This window comes from Ailuropoda melanoleuca, chromosome 1 (genome assembly GCF_002007445.2).
Source record: "Ailuropoda melanoleuca isolate Jingjing chromosome 1, ASM200744v2, whole genome shotgun sequence".
Classification (NCBI taxonomy): domain Eukaryota; kingdom Metazoa; phylum Chordata; class Mammalia; order Carnivora; family Ursidae; genus Ailuropoda; species Ailuropoda melanoleuca.
In genome coordinates this window covers 195970714-195997401 of record NC_048218.1, presented here as the reverse complement: position 1 = coordinate 195997401, position 26688 = coordinate 195970714, and positions in this window count along the sequence as shown.

The following is a 26688-nucleotide window of genomic DNA, read 5'->3' as shown; positions in this document are numbered from 1 at the left end:
TTCTTCCTCTCCCACTCCCCCTGCCTGTGTTCTCTCTCTCGCTGTCTGTCTGTCTCTGTCAAATAAATAAATAAAATCTTTAAAAAAAAATAACAGATCTCATTATACTTTCAGAACCTCTTATCTATCTATCTATCTATCTATCTATCTATCTATCTATCTATCATCTATCTATCTCACAGAGAGAGAGGGTGTGTGAGCAGGGGGAGGGGCACAGGGAAAGAGAGAGAGAGAATCTCAAGCAGACTCTGCATTTAGCTCAGAGCCTGTTGGGGAAGGGGGGTCTCAATCCCACGACCCTGAGATCATGACCTGAGCTGAAATCAAGTCAGATACTTAAACAACTGAGTCACCCAAGAGCCCCCAGATCCTCATTTTTAAAAAGAAATATCTAATATTCTTTCTCCCTGTGGTATCAGATTCCAATCTCATTCCCCCTGCTTTTCAGCCTCTGATAGAAGTCTCCATTCGATCCATACATAAAACCATGTTGTAATGAGGGAATTTAACATCATCAGGCAAATGGTTTCTGTTGGGTTCAGCTGCACGGTGTGGTAGGCAAAGCCACATCTTTAAGAGCTCTTACAAGGATTCCTCCTTCAGTACTCCCAAATAAATTGCTTCAAGACTCCTCAGATCAGTGACAAGTTGATTGTGACCCTCAGTTGTGAAAATAGTTTTCAACAGTAGATGTCTTAAAGTAAACACTGTTCTCACAAAATATTCTTTCTTTGTAGTTCCTATTTCTTCTCTCTGTCCTTTAATATAACCATTTGGCTAGCCAAAGAAGTAATTTAGTTCAAAGGAAGGGGGAAGGCAGGCAGCCAGGAGAGATGATGGACAATGGATCAGAAGTAAATAGACTTTATTCTGCAAGCAGCAGGACAGAAGGCAACATTTTGCTTAACAAATGGGTGTTTTCTAGGAAATACCACTTGGGTTTTGATAAGGCTGCAGCTACCAGTCAGTTGAGGCTGGCATGATACCGATGGACAGTGATCCCTAAGGTATGGTTGGGTGCAAAAGAAACTCACGTAGGGTGATGGGCATTAAGGGTGATATGACGAGAATTGGGTGTTGCACACAACTGATAAATTATTTAACGCTACATCTGAAACTAATGATGTACTATATGTTGGCTAATTGAATTTAAACTAGAAAGAAAGAAACAAACAAACAAACAAACTAACTAACTCACCCATCTACCATCTCATGTGATTCTCTACATAAAAGTTTTCATTCTTCTCTAGATCTCAAATTATTGAAAATAACATCGGCCCTCTCCTTCTAAGGAAAAGAGATGATTTTTCCTAAGAAAATACTTATTATAACTATTTTTCATAGCTGACCTCAATTTCTTCAGAATAACCTATAACTTCAAACTGATACATAAACACCTAATGTCTAGACCTTGCAAGTTGGAGGAGCATTTTAGTCAATATATGCTTAATATGACCAAGCTTGCTGCTACAGATAATTTTTGTTGTTTTTCAGTTTTAAGATCACTTCTTAGCCAGGGGCTAAGAAGGAAAAAAAAAAAACAGATGCATTATCTTGAAAAGACAAGAACATGATTGACAAGCAAGAACTGGCCCCCAAGCTAGTTTCAGTCAATTTCCTGAACAAAAGATTCATTCTCAATCTTTCTACCCACATGAAACAGGCCTGAGGGATTCTTATATAATCCAGAATCTGTAGGACAATTATAAAGAGGAACTGAGATTTTCACTCCATCAGGTAAAGGATGAGGCTGAAAGTTTTCCACTAGGGTTATAAAGGAAACTACAGATTTAAAAGAAAATCTTGAAGGTACCAATTCTGACATCTTATTATCCTTAGTTAATTAGTGTATTAACAGTTCCTAAGGTTCTTCAGGTATTTGGGAATCCTCACCTTTTTTTTGCCTTTATTATCAATATTCCTTTTCCACCCTTGAGTGTGTGTGTATACATATATATATATACATAGTATATATGTAGAATACATAGTATATAGTATACGTAGTGTGTGTGTGCATAGGATATTAACTTAAAATCTTAGTGTGCATGATATTTCAATCCTATGAAGTACCTAGAAACAACTAAATCTGTCTTCCGACATTGAAAAAAATCTGTGTCCATTTTTGTAGGTTAAATTATCCCATCCCAATAGTCCTTTCACAGAGAATATTATTTTCTATCTAAATACTTGGTTAGTTTCATAGAGAATCTTAAAAATGTCTATATGCATCTAAGCTAGTGGAACCCAAAATAAGATTCTAACCAGTCTCTGACTAATCATGAATATTAATGTAAGTCATGCAACTTCTTTGAATGTAGAAATGTGCAGTTGGAAGAATCTTACCTTCGAGTGATTCTCTTAGTATCCCACAAGTACAAAAGTAGGCTGGTAGCAGCCCTTCTGTGAATTTCAACCATGTGGAGAAGAAACCATAACCTCCCACAACTACCACCCTCCATCTCTGTGGGAGCAAGCTCATAAGCCCTCCCTGCTCCCCATTCCGTGAGTTACCAAGGAAACTGCGTGTCACATAAATATACTTGGTATATGAGAGGTATTCCCTGAAGACCTACTCTTCCATTTGTTTTTAACTGGGTCTTTTTACTGACACAGAGCTAAGTAATACAGAATACTCTAATCAATGGGTCCTTGAATTCACAGATGATCCTTGTAGTCTCGGAAAGTATGATGTCAACAACATGAGAAAATTTTCTACAAACAATGGTCCCTTCTAACAGGAAACCTGGTGTTCAGAAATGCCTGAAACTGTCCAGGGGTCAGGTAATGCTTATATGCAGAACATCCTAGAAGACTCCTAAGAGTTAAATCTTCCTGAGAAAAATGGAGCCAGGGAAACAGTCATTCTCCAAGAACAAAAACTCTGTGTTCTTCTCCATCCTCATGGACCTCTTCTCCATCCAGGGGCCTCTCCCTTCTTCCCCTTACTCTCTTCTACTTCCTCTCATGCCAAAGTCCCAACTCCCTTGAAGTGCATCCTCCAATGTGGGGTCTCTGCCATTCATGCTTCCATTTGTTTCCATACTATACAAGGGGGTAGTTTAGGATCCTGAAATCTGAGTAAAGAGAGGATGCAAGAAAGCCTCACAGTTGTCTGGACTTCAGGCTGGATATCTGAAGACCAGTATGAGTTTATGTACCGCAAAGGTGAATCTACTAGCAATATAGCTCCTATATCTTACATTAAAACAGTGTTTGTATCCTTCCTAGCTTAAAGCTCATAGCCAGGTGACCGGAAGAGAATGAAGGTATGAGGAAAATTGTTCCAGCTTAAGTTAAACAATAAATTTATAATGTTCATTTATTCATATCCAAAAAACATTTTTATCAGACAACTTTAACATATACAGAAGTTGAGAAGATGGTAATCTCTACATACCCATCACCAAGCTTTAACAATTATCAAGCTCAAATTCGTTTGAAGCAAATTCCAATTATTATATCATTTTGTCCATAAATATGTCAGTATGTACCCCTAAAAACATCATGACCCTCTCTTTAAAAAACATAGAGTTAATGACATTATCCAAAAAATTAGCAATAATTTCTCAGTACCATCAAATATCCAATTAACATTCAAATTCCTCCAAATGTCTCATGATTTTTTTTTTTTACAATGTATACACTCAAATCAGGATCAGAATGTACTGTACTTGGTTGATAACTCTCTTAAGTCTTCTTCTCTCCATCTTTTTTTTTTTCATTATAGTTTATTTGTTGAAAAAAATTAGACTATTTGTCCTATGTATTTGAACCAGTCTAGATTTTGCTGATTTCATCCTTGCGGTCATTTAGCATGTCCCTCTGTCCAATATATATTGATAGTCTAGCTGAAGACTTGATTAGACTTGGGGTCTTTTTCCCCCCTTTGGCAAGAATACCTTAGAAATGGTCTGTGTTCTTTCATTAGAAGGCACCTACAGACTGAATGTCTCTATTTTATGATTTACAATCCATTATAATAATTGCCTAAATACATTCATTGGGAGAAATTAAAAAAGATGTAGGCAAGTCATGTGTATACCCTAGAAATAGGAACTCAGGACTCAAAGATGAATAAGACATAGTCTTGCTCAGAAAAATCTCATAGCTTAAGAAGTAGAAAACAAGAAACAGAAAAAGAAGCAAGCTGTTATAATGCCAGGTGGACTCTGTCAACACCGGGTAAGTCCATAGTGTTGCTATCTTATAGAACAAGGGAGATGAGCTAAGCAGGAAAAGAAGGCATTCCAGGTAAAATCAACATCAGAAAAGAAACGCCTGTGTAGATTACTATGCCTCTATGGGGAAACCCAGCTACTCTGACCACCAATGTTCTTTTTCAGCTATCCTATGAGAAGGGTGATCTGAATGTTCTTTAAATCCTTTCTGCTTCTAAAGTTCTAGATATCCATATACTTATGCCTTATATACAGCCAAAATTCCTGCATATTTGAAATCAAATGATAACCAAATTCAATGTGAAATAGTTCGTTAATCACTGTTGAATTCAGCTTCTTCAATAAAAGTTTTAATCAGAAGAGGATAAGTCAGCAGTTAAAATATTTGAGACACTTCCATAAAAGTTTTCTAGCTAATTCAGAGGTCTTTAGAGTGTGATCACTCCAGTTCTTCACTGAGTTCAGTTTAGTGTCAAAACATGGTTTTCTAAGGACTCAGTGGATTGTGGGCAGGAGTATAAATTAGAATAATGAGCTTTTGAGGGGAAATGTGGAAATAATTGGTAGCAATATAAATTTAAATACCTTCTGACCTAAGCAATAAATTCTATACAAATACTCACAAATATGCAAAGATGGTAATTATGGTCTTGCTTTTAATAGTGGTAAACTGAAAACAATTATACCCATCAACAGAGGACTGATTTTAAAAATAATAATTTGTCACCAGAAAGAATGAGCTACAGCTCTAAGAACTTACATGAACATCACCCCACAACTTCAGATCAAATTAAATTAACATATTGAATGTCTTGTTTAATCTTGTAAAGAAAAAAATCTTTCCACCTGTATATCTGTATGTTTGTATATGTATTCGTATTCATAATAGAAAAACTTCTGAAGTATAAAAACCAAACAAAAATGTTACCATTATTACTGTTAGAAAGTATAGTTATAGGAGATGTCCACCTACTACATTATTTCTATATTATCTGAATGCTTTATCTGTACAGATTGCTTTTCAAATTAGGGCAATAACATTTTTAACAAAGGCTTTTCTTTTCCTTTATACATTTCCCTCATTCCCCTCTCTCCCTCTCTTCTGACTGGATTCCCCCAACACAGAAGCTTCCTCTATCTTCCAACACACTTGGAATACATAAATAATAAAATCTTTGCTTGACCCTGCATAATCCCCTGGCTTCTCTACTGTTTCTCCACTTCTCACAAACACATCCAGGTCTGAGGCCATACTCACTGCTGTAGTGCTACACCTCCCTTTCACTTTCCACACATCATTGGGTTTCTATCCCCACCATTACACTAACACTTCCTTGATAAAAGTCAGTGATAGCCCTCTGGTTGTCAAATGGTGTGGGCTATGCTGAGTCTTCATTTTGGACCTCTTAGCTGCTCTTAACACTTGTTGGCACTGTATTCCCAAGACTTTCATGAATTTCCTCCCTGAAATTCTGTGACACGTCCACCATCACCATGATTCCCCATGTGTGAGAACATATTCAGAGTCTCCTTCCTTGAATCCTCTTATTCAGTTCACTCCTAGAATATTCTTCCCTCTGTCCTCTTGACTCCATCCTCTCCCATTCCCTCGGGTATTCTGTCTACCTTCCACACTCTCATGTGTGTCTCCCACACCCTCTCCATCACATCAAGTCATGTCACCAGCACACTCATGTCACTCCATGAAGGAAACATACACACACTCTCTCTCTCTCTCTCCTCCTATGCCCTCTGTTCTCCACCTCCACACATTGCGATTTTCCAAGTTTTCTTCTTTCCTTTAAAGCCAAGATTTTGGAAGAAAGAACTAACACTTGCTGTTTCATCATCACCCACCCATTCTTCAGCCCAAAGATGAATTTGTTAAAAAGCAAATGAAGCTGTATGTCAAGACCCCTCATGACATGGACCCCCCCAAGGTGCTGTACATGGTTTTAAGTTCATAATTGTGGATCCCTTTTCTTATATAGGAGCCCCCAAATTAGACAGCTGAAGACCACCCATAATTTGGACCTATTCATACCTCAGTGCATTGAAAACTGGCTTCGGATGTAACTATTCCTCTGAAACTACTGTGACACAGATCACAATTTAATTCTTAATTGATAAATCCATATGTAAATCTTAGTCTATTTGACTTCTTTGAGATTTTTGTCACAAGGAGTTAACTATCTCTTCTTTCTTAAAGCTGCCCTTCATTTTAAATTCCATCCCTCTCTGGATCCTTCTATATCACTTGCATCTCCTCATTCTCCTTCTCTCCTTGCTTGCCCACTCCCTGCATTTAATCAATCATCAACCCTGTCAAGTGTACCTCTAAAAGTGTAGCTCTCCTATATTCACTCTACTGTCACTCAGAATTACTCTTGGCTTCTACTCTCATAATAGTTAATCCCTATAATTATGTCATCTCTCTGCCTTCACCTACCCCCACCATTAAAATCCTTCAAGGTGTCCCATAGCTTGATGAAATTCAAACTCCTCACATGACATACAAACCCTTCCATGGCATTTTTCTCATTTTCAAGGCTCAGCTCAAAACATGGCTCAATAAGTACTCTAATTTCCAGCCAGAATACTGTTTGTTCCCAGAAGGCTCATCTGAGTTTGGACCTACTCTTCCAACATCTAGGAATGATTTCCCATTCTCTTCTGTTCCTCCATCCATCATTCTCTCTCTTATTCAACCTTTAATATTCAGCTAAAGAATCACTCCCTGGAGGGGAAGGAAAAATAAAAGGAGATTAAAACAGAGAGGGAGGCAACCCATAAGAGACTCCTAAGTATACGGATAAACTGAGGGTTGCTGGAGGGGAGGTGGGTCAGGGATGGGGTAACTGGGTGATGGGCATTAAGGTGGGCATTTGATGGAATGAGCACTGGGTGTTATATGCAACTGATGAATCACTAAATTCTACCCCTGAAACTAATAATACACTATATGTAACTGAATTGAATTTAAATAAAAAAATGTTTAGGGGCACCTGGGTGGCACAGCGGTTAAGCGTCTGCCTTCGGCTCAGGGTGTGATCCCAGCGTTACGGGATCGAGCCCCACATCAGGCTCCTCTGCTATGAGCCTGCTTCTTCCTCTCCCACTCCCCCTGCTTGTGTTCCCTCTTTTGCTGGCTGTCTCTATCTCTGTCAAATAAATAAATAAAATCTTTTTAAATTTTTTTTTAAAAATCACTCTCTGATTACTCTTTTAAACAGAGCTGGTACTACTTTTGTGTGCTAGAATAGCATTCTATTGTCTCTATTACAGTATTTATCAAAGTACATTGTAATTGCTGATTTAGTTGTCTGCTTCCCCTACTAGGAACATTCCTTAAGTAACAGGAATATGCTTAACTCATCCTGTGCACTTAGTACCAAATATAAGGCTGGGTACAAATTAGGCTCTCGACAAGTGTTTGTGAAAGAAATGAATAAATAAACTGATGACTGTTCAATACTCTTTGACAGAATTCATTTGGGGGTCTTTTCCCTCTATCTTTTTCTGCCTAAACCTTCTTTTAAGCTTTAATAATAAATTGAATATCCCATTCTCTATCTGAAATGAAGTGACTAATTTGATTCTTTTTGAATATTTTATGTTCATGAAATATTTCTTTTCATTAATCTAATCAATATTTATCTGGGGCCACATGGTACATGTACTAGGGTCTTTGGAGTTCCCAAACTATGAAGAACCAGCCAACGAAAATGCTCCTACCAATCAAGTTCATATCCTCAGTGGTAATCAGCCACACTTTCAAGTTTGAAGAGAATTTATTCATATGAAAAGAATCAGAGATAGCACGAGTGAGTGAAATATCCATGGAGGTCTAATTTCAACAAATAGAAGTGCAAAGATTGACAGCAAATGCAAAGTTAGGGTATTGAAATAAGAACTCTGAAAACCTGAATTTATGTTCCCCCAGTTGTTTTTTATCTAGAAATTGAAAAGATAATTCCTAGCCTGCTGTTGACGTCACATCCTCCCACCTCACTGAAGACTTAAGGTACCCTGAAAAGCATCACATACAGGCGACATCACAAGATAAGAAGGAATGGAGGGATAGGCAAAAGAAAAGAAAGGACACATTTGACGAGACCAGCATATTAACAAAGCATATATTATAAATAAGAAAAAATAGCTGGGGTAAGGTCTATTTGAATCATCCACCAAAATGAAGCAGACTATTGATGGATATTCTCTTCCTTCCCTATTCCCATGAAGTGAAGTGATCATGACTATGAAGATTCATGAGAGAAGGGGCTTAGGAGTCTTTTCCTCTCTAATGTTGACTTGCTCATTTTTTCCCCAGAGGGTGCCTTTAGCTTATGAAGAAACTACGTCTCTGAAGAGCACATATGGGCCCATGTGAGTCCAGAAAAAAGGGGAAAAAAAAACCCAACAAATAACCATGTGCTAGGGCTTACTCTATATTCTTCTCCCAAGCTCAAAGGGTAAAATTAAGGGCACTTGTAGCCTAACTTGTCTAATTAACTTGAATAGGAAAAATAGCCAAGAATTCAGGGGTGGCACTCCAATCTAGAGTAAATATTATTCATTTTGACAAAATTCTACTAATCAAATATGTCTACATATATTCATTCATGCTTTCAACAAATATTTGCTGAATGTCTATTACGAACCAAGCTCTGTCCTAGGTACTGAAAATACAGAAATGGGCAAAATATACAAAAAATAATGCAGAGAAGGGGATGGAGAGTGCTGAGCAGAGCTGGTCATTTAAAATAGATTGGTTATGGAAGGCCTCACTGCAAAGATGACATTTGACTAAGACTGGGAGGAGATGAGGGAACGTGTTATGGGAATATTTGGGAAAAGAGGCAATGAGCCATGGTGACATCTGGGAGATGAACTTTTCAGGGAAAGAGAACAATAAGTGTCAACCTCCTGAGAAAGTAAAATTTTAGAGCAACAAGGGTTTTAGAGAAACAAGGATGTCAGTCAGTTGGCTGGATACCAATGAATAAAGGATGAAATAAGAGAAGGCGAGAGAGCCACAATAAGGATAAATCACATAAGGCCCTGCAACCAGAGGCAGGTGGTAGCTCTTGCCCTGGATAAGATTGGATAAGAGGGGAAAACAAGAGCTTCCAGCAGACAAGTGGCATGATCTGACGTGAGTATTAAAGAGTGAGGGTAGGTTCTGTGTACACATGCTTAGAGTACATTTTCAGCAATAAATGTGTTCCTCTCAAAACTCTTAAGTTACATTTTTAAAAATCAAATATTGCTTCCATTAACTAAAGGATAACTATTTTAATTATATCATTTCATTATGGAGATGTCATTGTAAAATTCAGAAAATGGGACATCCCATGGACAAATGTCCAAGTTTTTTTTTTTTTAAACAACAAATGGGGAATCTACATATCAACTTGAAAAATGTATGAGACAATTGGGGAAACACGAACACTGACTGGATATTGGTCATATTAAAGAATTATTAGTTAAATTTTGGCTTATAAGTTTTAAAAAGTTCTTCTCCTTTAGAGATAAATACTAAAATGTCCACAGATTAAATGATGGAATAGCTGGGATTTGCTTCAAAATAATGAAGGTGGTGGGAGTGGGAGATTGGGTGAGGGAATTAGATGAAGCGAGATGAGCCACGGGTTAATTGTAGAAGCTGAGTGACGGGTACACAGGGGTTCCTTTTGCTATTATCTTTGCTTTTATACTTCTTTAGAAATTTCCATAGGATAAATTTTAAAGAGCGAATCAATGGGATCATTTTATAAAATGAAGAATGACCTAGTTAAAAAGAAATACACGTTGGACACTTGAAATTTTATGTAAAAAACAATGACGTTTAAAGGAAATCTTCATCCATTCATATCTTATCATGATTATCAAAACTTCTTATGTCTATTTTTTTAAAAGATTTTTTTAATTTTTATTTATTTATTTATTTATTTATTTATTTATTTATTTTTTATTTGACAGAGAGAGACAGCCAGGGAGAGAGGGAACACAAGCAGGGGGAGTGGGAGAGGAAGAAGCAGGCTCATAGTGGAGGAGCCTGATGTGGGGCTTGATCCCAGTTCACTGGGATCACACCCTGAGCCGAAGGCAGACGCTTAACGACTGTGTCACCCAGGCGCCCCTCTTATGTCTATTTTTTTAAAAGATTTTATTTATTTTAGGGAGAGAGCATGCACGGGGGTGGGGGGGAGCAGAGGGAGAGGGACAAGCAGAATCCGTGGTGAGCACAGAGCCCGATGTAGGGCTCAACCCCAGGACCCTAAGATCATGACCTGAGACAAAATTAAGGGTAGGACAATTAACCAACTGGGCCACCCAGGCACCCCCTTATGCCTATTCATAAGGCGTTCAGTGTGGTATAGTGGACAGAGTAAGGCTGGGAGAAGAGAAGCAAGTACAGTATGTTCCTCTTTGCTACTAACTGAATTTGCAACCCTGAGCTAGCGACATGAGGACCATGGAGTTCCGTTTCCTCCTCTAAAATAATAATAAAGGACTTAGATCAGATGCTGACTAAGGTTTCTTCCAAATCTAAGACATAATCTTTGTGGTGTTGATTTACATTAATTTCAATTTTAATGACTGCCTTAGAGCAAACATATGTTCCCAAAGGGTGAAATCCAACGGAACGAAGCTAAAATCTTGAAAGATCCAAAAATCTGCCTGAAAATTCGGTGATTCCATTATTTCAATCTCAGATTCTTCTTACAACAAAGCTAAATAATTAAATGTAGAGAATAATTCTCTTTAGCAGGTGGATCTGAATACTTTTTCTGTAAATGGCCCGATAGAAAATATCTTTGGCTTTGCTGCCCATAAGGTCTTTGTCGGAACTTCTCAACTTTGCTGTTATTATGCAAAAGCAGCCATATGGAATGCATAAATGAATCCGGGTGGCTATGTTCCAAGGCACTTTATTTACCAAACAGGCAACAGGCAGCATTTGGCCCACAGGCTATAGTTCGCTGATCCTGGCTATTTAGTATAATCAGATATTAATATAAGAATCTTAATATAATCAGATAATAATATGGAGATAGTAAGTCATATTTATCTGTTTCATGTTTTCTTAATTCTCATTTTTCCTGTAGCCTAATGGTCGCAGTGAGTGACAATGCGATCCAGCATTACCTGTTTTTATCTTCCCATCATCTCCACTGCTTCTATTCTAGTGCAAACCCCAACACCTCTTGCTTAGATTACAGGCATAACTTGTTTTATTGTGCTTCGATTTCTTGTGCTTTGCAGATATGATTTTTACAGATTGAACGTTTGTGGCAACCCTACATCAAACAAGTCAATTGGTACCCTTTTTCCAACAGCATTTACTCACTTTGCATCTGTGTCACATTTTGGTAATTCTTGCACTATGTCAAATGTTTCTATTATTATTACATTTGTTATGGTGATCAGTAATCAGTGGTTGTGACTCACTGAAAGCTCAGATGATTGTTAGCCTTTTTTAGCAACAAAGTACTTTTTAATTAAGGCTGGATATTGTTTTTTAGACATAATGCTATTGCACACTTAGTAGACCAGAGTATAGTGTAAATATAACTTTTATATGCACTGGGAAACCAAAAAATTCATTTGATCCGCTTGCTTTATGGTGGTGGGCTGGAACTGAGCCCACAGTATCTCCGAACCCAGGCTGTCTCTGCAAACCCTGAGTTATGCCTGTACTACAATATGTCTCTCTCTCTCTCTTTTTTTTTTTTTGCCCTGTTGTAATCCACTCTCTGCACACTAGCCAGAGAGATCTTTCTTTTTTTCCTAAGATTTTATTTATTTATTTTGAGAGAGAGAGGGAGGGAGGGAGGGAGGGAGGGAGGGAGAGAGGGAGAGAGAATGCAAGCAGGGAAGGGCAGAGGGAGAGAGAATCTCAGGCAGACTCCACATTGAGCAGGGCTTGATCTCAAGAACCTGAGATCATGACCTGAGCCAAAATCAAGATTCCAACACTTAAACGACTGAGCCACCCAGGTGCCCCTCCCAGAGAGATCTTTCAATGAAGAAATTCAGATCACATCAATGTCTTCCTTAAAACCCTCCCTGGTCTCTGAAACCCCTCCCTGTAGCTTCCAACGCTCCCATGAGTTTCAGAATTGCATCCCCCATTACTCTCCCTCTTGTGCTCAGTGCTGCAAGCATTCTTCCTCTGTTGAACACTTTAAGCTCATTGCTATCTCAGGATGTCTGCATTTACTGTCCCTTCTGCCTGGAATGCCTCTTTTGCAGATTATCATGGGGCTGATTCTGACTCAACATTATGTCTCACTTTAAAGATCCCCTCCTCGGGGGACATGGGTGGCTCATTCAGTTAATTGTCTGACTTTGGCTCAGGTCGTGATCTCTGGGTTCTGGGATGGAGCTGTAGTTGGGTTCCCTGCACAGCAGGGAGTCTGCATCTCTCTCTCCTCTGCCCCTCCCCCTACATATGCTCTCTCTCTCTCCCAAATAGATAAATAAATTCTTAAAAAAAAAATCCTGGGGTGCCTGGGTGGCTCAGTCAGTTAAGTGTCTGCCTTTGGCTCAGGTCATGATCCCAGGGTCTTGGGATCAAGCCCTGCATTAGGCTCTCTGCTCAGTGAGTAGCCTGCTTCCCCCTCCTTCTGCCTGCTACTCCCCCTACTTGTGTGCTCTCTCTCTGTCAAATAAATAAATAAAATCTTAAAAAAAAAAAGTCCCCTCCTCAAAGAGGCCTTCTCTGACCACTATACCTACCCCTGACCATTTCACAAACTATCACACCTTGCTGTTCCTTCCTAAAACTTATCACCATTTGGAATGACATGACTTATGTATCTGCTTGCACACTTACTGTCTGTTAATCCCATTGTATCGTGGGTTCTTTAAGCATGGCAATTTTATTTTACCTACATGTGTCCCCAGCTCTTAAAAAAGGTGCTTGTCATGTCACAGGCACTCCGTAACTGTTGAATAAATGAATAAGTCATCCTTTAACACTCTGATTTTTTAAAGGCCCATCTTTGGGGCGCCTGGGTGGCTCAGTCGTTAAGCGTCTGCCTTTGGCTCAGGGCATGATCCCAGTGTTCTGGGATCGAGCCCCACAGGCTCCTCTGCTGGAAGCCTGCTTCTTCCTCTCCCACTCCCCCTGCTTGTGTTCCCTCTCTCGCCGGCTGTCTCTCTCTCTGTCAAATAAACAAATACATAAATCTTAAAAAAAATTAAAAAAATAAAGGCCCATCTTTTTCCTTTAAGATGGAATTATGCTGTATACTTACATTAGTTAGACTTGCCAAACTATTGTAAAAAAAAAAAAAAAAAAGGTCCCCAACGCTATGAAGGTTCTCCCACAGTGAGAGTTTATTTTTGCTCTCATAGCTATACTGGGCAGATAGGCAGGTTTGCAGCCCCTTGACCCAGTCATTCAGTAATCCAGGCTGGTGGAAGCTCTGCCATCTACAGTAGGTGGCTTCCTAATTTGTCCTAAGGCATCTTTAAGTCTAGCCACCTTGAAGACAAAAGATTATGGGGGAAAAAAAAAGTCCAGTTGCTATTTTGGGAAACCAACTTCGAAGCACTCACCTCGGCTCACATTTCATTGGCTTACACTCAGTCACATGGCTGCACCTAGCTGCAAGGAATGCTGGGAAGTATAGAAGTTGCCTAGACGGACCCTTCCCAGTGACAGCTACTCTACTGGAATAGGACCACAGATTTTGTTGGATAGCTAACCCTCTCTGCCAGAGCACCCATTCCTAAACTCCAGCACCTCCACATTCAGCTGTCAGCCATCATTAAACATGGTGGCTACAGAGCTAATGGCAGAATAAATACACCCACGTAAGTGATTTTCACAAAATCTACAGCAATTCACACTTAATAAAAACCAAACGTGTCTGATATAAATCTTTATCTTCATTATTAATTCTTACATTTTTACCCTTTCTGTACCTCACCCAGGACTTCCTACGTCATATCAATCATGCCTCACCTGACATTGCCTAAAATCCCTTCACTATTACGTCCCAGCCCCCCAGTTTTTTCTCCATGTTTCATCTTTCTCTGACCAGCTAAGAAATCATCCATGTGATTCTGTAGCTTCATTCCTCATCCCACTTCCCTGATGTGCTTATCTAAAACCTCCCCAAGATTAAATCTGGAAAAGTCACAATTCGTACCTGAAATATTCACAGAATAACTATTACAGATGTATATAAATAACCAAAATATTTTTTAAAAGTCTACCTCTCAGTATTAGGAAACATGCATATTTTTTATGTTATTCCATTTATTTTCTATATTTTTCATACTCTGCATATATTTTTGAGCAAAATAAAATAAAAGTAAACTTCCACCCAACTTAAAGTCCTCTGGGTACTTCCCCTTTCCCAATTCCCAATGCCTTATTTGAGTTTGTTCTGCTTTTGCTATATTTTTAAAGAAACTTTATTTCTTGAGAGAGAGGAAAGTAGCTTCTGAAAATCTGCATAGTGCACCTTTTCCTTTAATCATGTAACATGCTTGCCTGGTGAAGAGTTTTAATACAAAAAAAGACAGATTTTTATAGCTGCAAATCCAACATAGAATGGGACATTGGAAAAGATGTTAGTCTGCCTCATTATATCGCCGCTACAATTTTATCCACAAACAATTCAAGAACTTCATTTAAGTAGCAACTTCTACCTTCTCTCTCTAATTTGCCCAGAACTGCTAAAAAGAAGCAAGACTAGGAAAGTTTAGTTATCTTTTCCCTTTCCCTTCAGTTAAGAGATCACAACTATTCCCAAATATCAGACAACAGAGAGAAAGAAAAAGCCAAAGGATAAAAAACAAAAACAAAAACTAACAAATGGATGATGGCCTTTGAATAATGGAAAATCCATATTATGTGGCATCTTGTCACACAGGTCTTCAGGCTGAACAACTAATTACGGAACCACTAGAAGCTATTTCTCTCTGTCCCTTCCCAGGCCCTATAAACAGTAGGCAAACGAATCTCCAAATTTAAAAAATGCATTGGTCTTAATTCATCCTCCAAATACAGGCCTTTGTTGCCCTCCAGAAAAGTGAAGAAATCTCAATGTGTAAACAGAAGCAAAATGTCCTTCTGATGTCACTCTAATGACCCACAGAGACTTTGATTCCTTTGAGCAGTTCACACCCACGTAGTACAGGACCCCTTCCACACCTGGGTACCACGGAGGCAAAAGTGCTGCTAGCACCCACTCCTTAACCTCCCTGCAAACACAGCTCTCCAAACGAAGCCATCATCTTTCCACCCAGAATTCTCTCTCTCTCTCTCTCTCTCTCTCTCTCACACACACACACACACACACACACACACGTACGGATGTCATTTGCACCTTCTATTATGAGTCTGATTTAAGAATTTGATATTTGCTTTAACACCACAGCCTGCACCCCCAGAATTGCTCTCCTCTGTACTCAATCAATTTTAATTTTTCCAGATCATTTAAATACTTTCTATTGTCTTACTCTTCCTGAATAACAATCACTCTGTCTGTACTGCCACAGTTTAGTGCCCAAATGTAAAAGCTCTTCATGGAAAAAAAAATTTTCATCTTTTCAGTGTTCACGTTGCCGCATGGCATGGAACGCTTCAGTGCACGGGCTGCCATTGGAATCCCCAATCGTATATAAACATGTCTACTTAAGAGTGACATGGACAATAATGTTTTCTAATGAAATCCGACTTCCTACACTGATTTCTTTGTTTTCTTTCCCCAGCAATGAAACATCACTATGTGGTTACGCAAGTGGAACTGGACCTTCAGTACTTCTATGCAAACTGGAAGAAGGACTTGATCGTGTGCGCACATGCCCAGAAACACACACCACCCAGGCTTGTAATGAGGTAAGCGTGTCATAGGAGCAGATCAGTGGGAGTTAAGTGACTATAGAGAGGAATTATTGATTCTAGTTGACTAAGACAACACAAAGTGTGGGCACTCACCTTAACACCAAGTCAAAATTCATTGAAAAGAATGATACCCTCCTGGAGTGGTATTATTCACTTCACTTTTTCCTCACTATGTGTACTTACACAGGCACACTTCCCATCACCAATCATCTGTACATCTAATCGCCCAGTGGTAAATGTGATTTGATGGCTACTAAGCTAGGATAGTCATATATCTCATTTTCATGTATTAATTGCAACCACACTACTAGGTATTTTCCTACTTTAGTGATGATGATGAAGATGCAGGACTGTTCTGATTGGCTGTGGCTGTGTTCCTCCCCCTAAGCCACAGCTCCTGGCAAGCAGCCCCTCTACAGCTCTCATCATGTTCTGGTGACTGTTCCTTCCAGTTGCCCCTGAAAGCCTAAGGGAGGTATGGGAGCTTTTGACTTTTGCTAGTCCTAGATGCTCCCTATTTGCTAGTCAAATCTCTCAACTCTGCCTGTCCCTCTTCATTAATAAATAGCACCCCTTCATTAAACTCTCCTCATTAACCAAGTCAAAGAAGCAAAGACTTATTCAATAGCACAAAGGTAAAGACTAAGAAAGATGATACAATCAACTGAAAGATGGGTAGAGAAGATGGAGAAGGAGGGGAAAAGAGGAAATACCCTAATTTTACCTTCGCTTCCAGTAAGGGGTCAATGGAGATTATCTAAAACCAAGCATTAAAGCCTTTTTATAAAGTTAAGAGTTTTAATGATAATTTCTCAAGCAAAACCAAAAATACACATACACAACACAGTCTGAACAAACAGGCCATACAGTAAAACAAGTTTTTAAAACAGAAAGAATAACTTCATAAGACCAAAATGAGACCAAACATATTTGTCATATGACAATGTACTGAACTTGACAGCATGAAAAAATGTTTTTACTGAATCACAAAGCCCAAGAAAATCTCTGTTGGCCCAAAAAAGTCAGAAGTCCAGCCCAGATTCAGGGGTGAGGAAATGACTATCCACTGATGAGAATTGTAAAGTCCCATTGTAAATCATGTGGATAGAGACAGAGAGGAACAGTTAGGACTGTTGCCTCATCAATCTACCACATAACTCATTCACCAAATTGCTTTCCAAAAGAAGTAACAATTTACCTTTCCCTCAATAATGTGTCAGAATTTATTTCACTGCAGACGGTGTTTTGTTTTCTTTGGGGTTTATTTGTTGTTTTTTGCAGGTTTGTTTTTGCAATCTTTTTCATTTTTGTTTTGCACTTTGATCATAAGGTATATTTCTAAGAATTTTATCTTTTCATTGATTTCTGAATAGTAATTTATACCTATCTATAGCACTATGTTCTCTTATTGTTTGAGCAGTTTTTCAACTGAATTTTCCAAGAATATGGTCATATTATCAAAGAATAATTTTATACCTCCTTTCTAATCTTTTTTTTATCTCAAGTCCAATGTTTTATGCTCCTGTCCAATTGTTTAAGTTAATAGTCCCCAGAACATTGTTAATAATAGTGATGTTAATGGAGATATTAGCTTTATTGCTGACTTTAATGAAAATGTTTCTACTGTTTCTTAATTAAGAGCTTTCTGGCTTTGGTATGCAAAAGATATATTTTATCATCTTAAAAGCTTTAACAACCCTTCATACCTTGTAATCCAGTTGTTCCTAAGGTATAAGGCTATAATGTGTTTTAGAATCATTCATGGATAACTCTTAGGAAAAACAATCAGAAAACAACCTGCTTCTTGAAATTAACCCTCACAGAATAATCTCAACTGTACCAAAGAATCAAATACGAAGATTTTTAGCACTGTGTAAGTTGTAGTGGGGCAATCTAGTGCCATAAGCTAGAGGTATGATTCAGTGAATCAATGGTTAATGATGCCACTAACTAGAGGTAATACAACAGTCATTAAGACATACATTAAGAAATATATTATAGCAATATTAAATTAAAATACAAATTATGTTTTTAAGCATAAATATGCAAAAATGCATACTTTTAAAATTATGCACAGAAAAAAATCAACCCATGAGCAATTGTGTAGCTTTCAATAATAGAATTATGTTAACCTTTTTTTTTCCTACTTTTCTGTATTTTGAAACATCAGTGAAAATGAATTTGCTTTTATAATGAAAATAAATAGTAAAATGTATTGAATGGCAGGGAACTTGATATCAACAAGGAGGCCAAGCATGGACTCCACCCCAACTCTGAAATCACATTGATTTTAAATTCAAGCAAAAGACATGCAACTAATTGTTTGACAAATGGTATATTCAATCAATTCAGTCAGTTAATTAGTTGGACTGATTTTTTTTTTCAAAATTAGTTGGCAAGAGCTGCGATAGAATTAGGCATACTAACTAGATATTTTGGCCTATCCTTAGCTCAGCTGCAGGACAAGCCTAGAGAGGAGGTACATCAGAAACCAGAGCAACACTTAGAGTGAGTGCCAGGTCGTGTCCATTTGGTGGTGTGGGGGAAGAGTGATGTCAAGTGTGTATTGTTTACAATTCTCTTCCTCAAATCCATAAACAAATCTCTATTTATTTGACTTCTTCTTCCTCTCCCACCCCATACACTGTAATTATCTAATGTAAGCTTTATATTTCTGCCTTCTTTCCTAGTTGTATTTATCCTTAAGGGGCAATGCATTGTGGTAAGGGGAAGGGAGATACTGAAAAGACTTGTCCAGAGACTTACCTAAAGAGGATGCTTCAAGGCTCATCCGTGGTTAATGTTGCTCTAATTTTCAGAGTCCCAGAGAGAGGCAGTGATGGGATTTTTGTCCATTGCCAACTCTCACATTGCCTTTGAGTCCGCTGCTTTTTCTTCTGTTCTCTCTGGATTTTATTCCCTTTATAACAGGTTGTACCTATACAATGAAAATCATTCAATTTAAAAATGATTAAAAATAGTTATTCAATCAAGATCTCTTACTCAATGGTCTGTTACTCATCAGCTTTGTGTCTGTCATTCTTGTTCTTTATACCAAAATCTTCAAAGATTTTTTCCTGATATAACTTCTAGGTCTCATGCTCCAATTTTCATTTTCACATTGCTCTTAATATTGGCAGCTTGTCTTTCCATTATCTTTCAACTGAATACTTTTACAAATTAGTCAGTGCTTTTTATATTAACAACCTGACAGCTCTTTCTGTGTGTAATATCTTGCTGACATGAATATAACTTTGATTTGATGTTGGCGGACCGATCTATACCATTGGTGGACTTCCAAAGGTACTTCTTGACAGACACATCACTCAATGATTGCCATGAACTTACCAATGTGACTGAGTTTGTGTCAGTAAAATTCAGCCATAGACCCAGGCAGGACTTTAGGCTACTCAATAATTAACTATTTAATGATCATATGTAACATTTGTATACCATTTACAGCATACTTTCACATTCATATCTTATTGTATCTTTCAAATGACCCAGAGAGAGGTATTATTGTTGCTAGTAGCATATGTGAGCAAAAGAACCTAAGGTTGAAAGACACTGACTAGATGCTTTCCAAAGCCCATTAACGAATAGCAGAAAAGACATCATTGTTCAATCAAATTTTTATCATCATAGATGGGCAGTAACACCTGCTCCCATAAAATGAATCTATTAAATTTTAATAACAACAACATGATCTTGCTACTGTATTTACACTGAAGCAAGGCTACTGACTTTAATACTTTTTATTCATTCTTCTAATCTCTCTTCTTTATGTGCTGTGCTTGCATAGTTGAAATCAAACTATATGTATATATTATCTATTTCTTTTCCTATAAAATATAACATGTGCTCTTTACAAACATCTTAAATGTCTCCATACTTGTTCATCTCATTTCATTTAACCATCTCGTTACTTTTTATCGTGTAAGCCTCTTCCATATGCATGCAAGGGTGTGTTTCCAGGATCATTTTTATGTATGAGGCATTTCATCTTATTTCCTTAGATAAATTTCTATCAGTGAAATGGAAAACTACTAATATTTTTTAGGTTCTCAATACACTTTGGAATGCTTTCCAAAGGGCTGTGTTGATTTAAATTCCCACAGCAGTGTATGAGAAAATACTCTTGCCAGTATTAAGTAATTTACAGTTTACAGTTTGAGATAATTTCATAATCAAATATATTATTCTGATGTTTTCACTGACATTTTATTCACTCATGAGTTAACATTTTCCCATGTTTTCAGCCACTTTGTCATTTGTATTTCCACTATTATAAACTGTTTGTTGACAACTTATTTTTTAAAATCTTAGTGTGTCTTAAATATGCAACTTATACATGTGTGTCTTGCATAAGTTTTGTATATTAAAATTTTTAGCCTTTTCTCTTTAATATATATTGTAAATAGTCTCCAAATCTGTAAGCTACTTAGTGAATTGGTCTTTAATTTTGAGCAACCATTTAAAAAACCACAAGTATGGGGGAACCTGGGTGGCTCAGTTGGTAAAGTGTTCGACTCTTGATATTGGCCTTAGTTCATGATCTCGGGATCATGAGATCAAGCTCCATATTGGGCTTCATACTGAGCATGTAGCCTGTTTAAGATTCTCTCTCCCCAAGGGGAACCCTCTTACACTCTTGGTGGGAAGGCAAGCTGGTACATCCACTCTGGAAAACAGTACAGAGTTTCCTCAAAAGGTTAAAGATAGAGCTACCCTACGATCCAGCAATTGCACTACTAGGTATTAACCCCGAAGATACAAATGTAGTGATCTGAAGGGGCACCTACAACCCAACATTTATAGCAACAATTCCACAATAGCCAAACTATGGAAAGAGCCCAGATGTCCATCGACAGATGAATGGATAAAGAAGATGTGGTATATATATATATAACGGAATATTATGCATCCATCAAAAAAATGAAATCTTACCATTTGCAATGATGTGGATGGAACTAGAGGGTATTATGTTAAAGAAAATATGTCAAACAGAGAAAGACAATTATATTATTTCATTCATATGTGGAATTTAGAAACAAAACATAGAAGCATAGAAGAATGGGGGTAAAAATAAAATAAGATGTAATCAGAGAGGCAGAGAAACCATAGGAGACTCTTAACCATAGGAAACAAACTGAGGGTTGTTGGAGGGGTGGGGGGTGTAGTGATGGGGTAAAACTGGGGGATGGACATTAAGGAGGGCATGTGATGTAATGAGCACTAGGTGTTATATACAACTGATCAATCACTGAACTCTACCTCTGAAACTAATAACACATTGTATGCTAATTAATCAAATTTGAATTTTAAAAAAGATTCTCTCTCTCCCTCTCCCTCTGTCCCTCCCCTACTTGTGCTTGCTCTTTCTCTCTCTCTCTGAAAAAACCAAAAACAAAAACACATTTAATTGTAGTGAAATCTACTATCATTGCCAAAGTAATTTCTTTCATTGATGTTCAAAATAGAAGATGTCCATGCAGATATTGATATATATTTATTTGTATGCTTCTGGTCTTTTATGGTTTGAAATTTTATTAAACTTATAACTTCAAAAATTTCATCGAATATATTCTACTGCTATTGACTTGCATTGGTTAATCATTTAATAATTGATATTGATTAATCAGTCTTCGTATGACTTATTGAATGATCCACAGCTCTGTTATTGCTTTGTGATGTTTAATCATCATATAATCATCTTTTCTATGAAAAAGTCTTTTTCTGGTCCATTTATTTTGTCACTTTAGTTTAATGCCATTTTATAATTTAAATCACTATAGCATTACAAAGAATTAATTAAATTAATATCTGAAGAATCTCTTCTGTGTTCAATACTTTCAGGTATATTTTTAAAAAAATTTTTTTTAAAGATTTTATTTATTTAGTTGACAGAGACAGCCAGCGAGAGAGGGTACACAAGCAGGAGGAGTGGGAGAGGAAGAAGCAGGTTCATAGCGGAGGAGCCTGACGTGGGGCTCGATCCCATAACGCTGGGATCACGCCCTGAGCCGAAGGCAGACTCTTAACTGCTGTGCCACCCAGGCGCCCCTAAAATTTTGAAGTACTCTATCAACCCACCCTCCAAAGAGGCTCAGCCAGTTGTATAATCTACAAAACTGTAGGTAAGATAGATACTCTATATCCTCCACAACAATGTATATTACAAACATTATACCTAACTATTTTAATTTGCTTCTTTAATTGAGAGTGATTTTGAGCCTTTTTCAAAAGACTATAAGGCATGTGTATGCCTTTTTCTGCGTAATTCACGGGCTTTGCCAAAGTTCTTATTGAGGAGCTTATCTAGTTTTATAAATAAGAACATAAAGGAAATTTTATCTGTTACTAAAAATGCTTGAGTTTGATTTTTTTTTCATGTTTTTGAATGAATTTTTAAATTTTATTTAAAATTTAGCTATGATTTGGGGTGCCTGGGTGGCTTAGTCGGTTGGGTGTCTGCTCAGGTCATGATCTCAGGGTCCTGGGATCTAGCCCAGTGTTGGGCTCCCTACTCAGCGGGGAGTCTGCTTGTCCCTCTTCCCCTCGCCCCCTCATGCTCTCTCTCTCTCAAATAAATAAATAAAATCCTTAAAAATAAAAAAATAAAATTTTAGTTATCATTTAATTTATACTTTCTCAGTTTTGTCATTGATTGAGGAATGATATACTCAAAACAATATTATTCTTTAGCTTACCCTCTTTTTTTAAGTAGTATTACGGTTTCATTTTACTTTACCTAATATTGTACCATTTCCCAGGTGAGGAGAATATGGCAATAATCTGGCTGAGGTCACATAGCTATAAGTGAGGAAACCAGGGAGTGAATCCAGTTTGCTTGACACCAGAGTTTAATCAATGGATCTAGTCCTGTCCTAAGGCCAAATGTATTTAATTACTCTAAATTTTATTATCACCACATTACTCTTATTAAAAAAAAAGATTTATTTATTTATTTTAGAGAGAGAGAGAGTGCAAGCAGGGGGAGGGGCAGAGGGAGAGAGAGAGAAGCAGACTCCCCACTGAGGGCAGAGTTAGACCTTGGGCTTCATCCCACAGTTCTCAGATCAGGACTAGAGCTGAAACCAAGAGTTGGATGCTCAACTGACTGAGCCACCCAGTGCCCCATATTACTCTTCTTTTTAAAGAATTTTTCTGACTACTTTCTCAGGATTATTTTTTCAATGCACTTGGAAACAGTCAAATTCCCTCCAACACCCCACCACACTGCCTCTCCTCAAATTTTGATATTCAGCATCATCACACTGAATGTATATGTTAATGTACAAGAACTTGATATCTTTACAATACTCAGTTTTCCTATCTGAGAAAATGCCTTTCTGTTTATTCTTCTTTTTTGTCCTTGAGTAAAAATTTTTATATAAGTTCTATAAATTTCTTGATAATTTTTGCATGCATTTTTCCTATTTTCAAGGAGATATTTGATTTTATCATGTTTTCCAGTTGTTATTTGTATACTAAAATGTATTAAACTTGCCATTAATTTTTTGTGATTCACCTACTGAATCCCCTCATTGTACAGCTTATCATTACGATCTCTCCAGTTTTCCATATAAATGATCATATCATCTGCCAATAACAAGAGAGTTGCCTGTTCCATTGCAGTGCTTGTAGTTCTCATTTCAATCTCCTTCCTTTAGCATTTCCAAAAAATATTAAATATTACAGTTCTAGTGAGCATCATTGTCTTCTTCCTGACTTTAACGAGAATTCAAGTGATTTATCAACTTAAATTTTTAAGAGCAAGTTTTTCATAGAATCCTGTAAAGTTGGGTTTTATTTTTATACATACGTAAACACAGAGACACTTCCAAATGTCTTTCCCCAAGAGAGATATATTTATATATTTCCCCAAGAGAGATATACCTTTATAATTTTTTAAATATGCATTTAAAACTCAATGTTCTCTCACTTCTAGCAAAAGACAATATTTTTAGATTGTTATAGTTCTGACATTTTTCAATCTAAATTTACTCTAAATTATCATTTTGAGAAATTGATTTTGGTCTCATAGAGCTATGTAGCAATTTAATACTTCTGTGACATCCCTATATCACAAATTAATAAGAGGTAGTTCTGAACAATTTAACTTTGTATTCACTTTGACCTTTTATCACCTCTTTGAAAAAGTTTCAATAAAATATTTTTAGAGTAAATAATTTCATACATCTGGGACAAGAATTCTCAAGTTATCCTGATCCTTTTCTTTTTAAAAAAGAGTGAACGGTAAGAAGCCAGAAGATACGTATACAAAGTCTTTGAAAGACATACACATCTGCTGGCGGTTTTTCGTAGTGTTAAAAAACTTGGTCCTGGCTTTCAATCACTCTAAGGAGACTGATAAACAAATGAAAGGTTCTTTGCTTCAAAGTTAAACATTATTGCCAGCCTCAGAGTGCTGTTATGATAGAATGCGCACAAACACCCAGTGGGCAAAGGATAGGCAGGCAGTAATAGAAAGGGTGGCTGCCTTCAGCAAAACACAGCAAACGAGTGACTTGTCTTCCTACGAAGTATTTTTATTAACTTCAGTTTCCAGAGAGAAAAAAGGAAGAACATGGCTGGTTTGAGTTGAATTCAATGATTTCAAAAAGGTGACTTAGGCAGTTCCAATGTTCATTGTCTTAACTGGAGCTATCATAGTAAAATGCCACAGACCATTCGGCATAAACAACAAAAACGTGTTTTCTCATAGTTCTGAAAGCTAAGAGTCCAAGATCAAGGTGCCAGAATAATTGGGTTTTGGTAAGTTTTCCCTTTCGGACTTGCAGACAGACTCTCTCTTTCTAGCCTCACATGAGGACAGAGAGGAGAGAGCGAGCAAGCTCCCCGATGTCTCTTCTTATAAAGACACTAGCTCCATCACAAAGACCCTACCTCACAACTTCATCCAAACCTAATTATCTCCCAAAGTCCCCATCTCCAAAAACCATCATGCAAAAGGGCAGAGGGCACCATTCAGTGTAGCATCCTACCCCTGAACCCCCAAAATTCATGTCTTTCTCAAATGCCAAATATTCATTTCTTCCCAACAGCCCAAAAATCTTAACACGTTCGAGCATCAATGCTAATGTCCAAAATCTCCCCCCAAATCATCTAAGTCAAATATGGGTAAAGACTAAAGGTATAATTGATCCTCAGGCAAAATTCATGTCTAGCTGTGAGCTTCTAAAAGTAGACAAATTATGTGCTCCCAAAATACAGTGGTGAGACAAGTATAGGATAGACATTCCCATTCCCAAGGGAGAAATCAGAAGGAAGAAAGAGGTGACGTAATCCAAGCAAGTTCAAAAGCTACCAAGGTAAATTCTATTAGATGTTAAGGTTTGAGCATAATCCTCTTTGGCTCCATGTCCCGCCTTCCAGGGCTGCTGGGGTGGCGGCATCACCCCCATGGCTCCCTGTACCAAAATCTGTTTCAGTCAAGGTTCCCAGAGAAACAAGATACACACACACACACACACACACACACACACACACACACACACACTCCGCAAGCTGGTGACCCAGGAGAGCCGATGCTGTAATTATAGTCCAAGTCTGAGTCCAAAGACCTTACAACCCAGTGAACCAATGGTGTCTTGGCTGAAAGCCCCCAGGCTTGAGACCCGAGAAGAGCCAATTTTTCGGTTCAAGTCTGAAGGCAGGAAAAGACCATGTCCTAGATCCAACAGTCACCAGTCTGTTATTCAGGCTTTTAGGTTTATTCAGGTACTTGACTGACTGCATAAGGCCCACCCACATTGGGGAGAGCAAATTGCTTTACTCAGTTTACCAATGCAAATATTAATCTTACTCAGCAACACCCTCAAGACACACCCAAAATAATGTGTGGCCAACTATCTGGGCACCCCATGGCCCAGTCAAGTTAACACATAAAACTAACCATCACCGTGTTCTTCCTGATTTGCGGTTTTCCTTTGACCACAAAGAGCGAGTGAAGACCAGTATTCCCCACAGCTTTGCGTCTATTTGATGAGACTCATCTTAGAAATGCCTGTCTCTATCTCAGACTCGCTGTCTTCAAGAACAGCATAATATGCCTGCCAGGGCTAAGATGCTCAACATATGGATGTTTGAAAATCTCTAGATGAAAAGCAAAATGTTTCAATTTTATGTCATGGAAAAACAGCTGCAGTGTGTTAGTTTATAGCAGCGTTATGGAAAAAATGTTACATAAATTGATATTTCAGGTAAACATTCCAAACTTTTTATTGACCTTCTAAGGGAAAATTTCTCTCTACCCTCTTTTGGTCTCTGGCTGGGCCTAAGAGCTAACCTGACATTAAGCAGAAGAAAACCATACAGATTTTTAGTAATTTTGATATGGCCATGGGAGCCTTCACAAGAAAAGTGAATACCCCAAAGAAGCAGTTACAGACAAAGGTTTATAGCCTAAATTTGGCAAAGAGTGGTAAATTGTGAAAATGTGACAAGACAAAGGGGTTTTGGTCAGGGCAGTTAATATGGGAAAGTAACTAGGAAGATAAGACTTAGCTTAACAAAGTCTGTTTCTACAGATTTCTTGGCCTTGACTCCCTGTCTCGGTGATAAGAATGTTTTCCTTCCTCCTGGTACAGGTTGGGCACCTTTCATATGGGGATTTTT